Here is a 2,695-nt window from a genome sequence, read left to right as displayed (position 1 = left end):
ACCTTTCTGGGGAGCGTGAAACCCCTCCATATCCGATCCAGGGAAAGAGGGTGCGTGCTTCCTGGATGCCAGGCCCCTGCTCTGTCAGGGGCCTCACCTTCCGCAGTAACACCCTTTGATGCTCCAGCGTTATTCTTCCGACCACGACCTCAGATCAGACGTAGCGACCCACTGAATTTAAGCATATTACTAAGTGGAGGAAAATAAACTAACCAGGATTCCCCCAGTAACGGCAAGTGAAGAGGGAAGAGCCCAGAGCTGAATCCCTGCCAGGCGGCGTGCGCAGGAAGTATGGCATACAGAAGACCGACTCTCCGGCGTCGCTCAGGGGGCCCAAGTCCTTCTGGTCAAGGCTCACCCCGTGGACGGTGTTAAGCCAGTAGGGGCCCCTGGCACGCCGGAATCGGGTCTTCTCGGAGTCTGGTTGCTTGGGAATACAGCCCAAAGCGGGTGGTAAACTCCATCTAAGGCTAAATACGGCCCGAGACCGATATCCAATAAGTACCGTAAGGGAAATTTGAAAAGAACTTTGAAAAGAGAGTTCAAGAGGATGTGCAACCATCGAGAGGCAAACGGGTGGGGTCCGTGCAGTCTGCCCAAAGGATTCAACACGGCAGGAAGGTCGGTGGCCCGGGAGATCCGGAACCCCTCCGCGGGACAGGCCCCCGGGCCCTACCCGGCCCTCGCAGGGTGAATTTCCTCTGTGACGGTGTGCTGCGACCGGCTCCGGGTCAGCTGGGAAGGCTTTGGGGTGGCAGGTGGCCCTCCGCTCCGGCAGAGGGTGTTACAGCCCCGTGGCAGCAGCTTCGCAGTGTCTGCAGGGCCAAGGGAGATTTTACCACCTCCGTGCCCTACTCTGGGCACCAGTCCCCGGCCGCCTCTCAGGGTGTACTAGGGTGATTGAAGGGGAGACAGGCCCCCTGCTCCCGGCATGACTGTCGACTGGGGTAGACTGTTCTCAGTGCACCCGACTGCGTTGCACCGATGGGCTGGGAGGAGCATACCAGGCGCCAGAGGTCTGCGATGATGTCAGCTACCCAACCGACCCAACTTGAAACAAGGACCAAGGAGTCTAACACATGCGCAAGTTGGAGGGCCGAGCGAAACCCTGTGGTGCAATTAAGGTGAGGGCCAGCATGCGCCGGTTGAGGTAGGATCCCGCTGGGATTCCAGCGGGGGTGCACCACCGGCCCGCCTCACCCGCTCTGTCGGGAGGTGGAGCATAAGCATGCGTGATAGGCCCCGAAAGATGACAAACTATGCCTGGGTAGGGCGAAGCCAGAGGAAACTCTGGTGGTGGTCCGTAGTGGTCCTGACGTGCAAATCGGTCATCCGACCTGGTTATAGGGGCGAAAGACTAATCAAACCATCTAGTAGCTGGTTCCCTCTGAAGTTTCCCTCAGGGTAGCTGGCACTCGGAGAACCCAGTTTTATCTGGTAAAGCGAATGATTAGAGGTCTTGGGGCGGAAACTATCTCAACCTATTCTCAAACTTTAAATGGGTAAGAAGCCCGGCTCGCTGGTGTGGAGCCGGGCATGGAATGCGAGTGCCTAATGGGCCACTTTTGGTAAGCAGAATTGGAGCTGCGGGATGAACCGAATGCCGGTTAAGGCGCCCGATGCCAATGCTCATCAGTCCCCAGAAACGGTGTTAGTTGATATAGACAGCAGGACGATGGCCATGAAATTCGGAATCCGCTAAGGAGTGTATAACAACTCACCTGCCGAATCAACTAGCCCTGAAAATGGATGGCGGATACCCGGTCTTTGCTGGCACTGAGAGCCACGGTGGCTAAGCCATGATGAGTAGGAGTTCCGGTGTGGTGAGCACGGAAGCCCGACAGGAGCCACCGCAGGTGCAGATCTTGGTGGTAGTAGCAACTATTCAAATGAAAACTATGAAGGCCTAAGGCTCTCGCTGGTCTTTGAAAATCTGGGGGAGATGGTGTAAATCTTAGGCCGGGCCGTACCCATATCCGCAGCATTGTTGGACTTAGCCCTTTCTCCTGAATTTTTTCGCTTTATCTCCCCCATTAGAAGATATCTCCCCGATGGTAGAGAAATGTATAGGCCATGTGTGGTGTGAGATGCCATGGTAAATGTGATGCAATGGTGTGCGCACCGGTAATTCCCCCATTGCCAGAATGCACCTTGGTGAAATGTCGCTTTCAAAACGGATGCCATGGCTGTGTGTGGTGCCACCTAACTGTGGTGGGTTAGCAGTATAGTTGTTCGGTTCCCAGCCATCCCAGTTTTTGGAGAGAAAGCCTGGCACCCAGGGTGCTCTACTCCTCCTCCTGAGCCAGTTAGATCCAGTTTCCCCAGATGCTTCTAGATGCTTCTGGCACTGTCTGGTAGGTGGGGTGAGGGGCGTATAAATAAGGGGGCTGTGCCACCGTGTGCTCAGTCAGAGCCTGGACATGAACATGAGGGGACCTGCTGCCAGGAGGTATCGCCACATGAGCCTGTGTGCTGGCCCCTGAGCCCATCTGTACCCTTCCACTGGCATTGTGGGCAGTGGTAGCGGAGCGGGAGTCTACCCCACGTGATTGCCACCTCTGTGCTGTTATTGGAAACGTGGGTGCCCACCCCGTGTATTGCCACCCTTTTTTGCCTATTTAAAACTGACGGGCACCTACCTCACGTTTGTACACTCTGCCATGGGTGCCCACCCTGCGTTTGCCTTCATCAGTGA

General features: G+C 56.0%; 1 pseudogene; it reads left to right on the top strand.

The window, feature by feature from the left end:
* The first annotated feature begins 144 nt into the window (after window positions 1–144).
* On the top strand, window positions 145–1,933 carry LOC147751459 (28S ribosomal RNA; annotated as a pseudogene).
* Window positions 1,934–2,695: the final 762 nt, after the last annotated feature.

This window comes from Lissotriton vulgaris, chromosome 1_1 (genome assembly GCF_964263255.1).
Source record: "Lissotriton vulgaris chromosome 1_1, aLisVul1.2, whole genome shotgun sequence".
Taxonomy (NCBI): domain Eukaryota; kingdom Metazoa; phylum Chordata; class Amphibia; order Caudata; family Salamandridae; genus Lissotriton; species Lissotriton vulgaris.
This window is presented reverse-complemented; position numbering and strand designations above follow the sequence as displayed.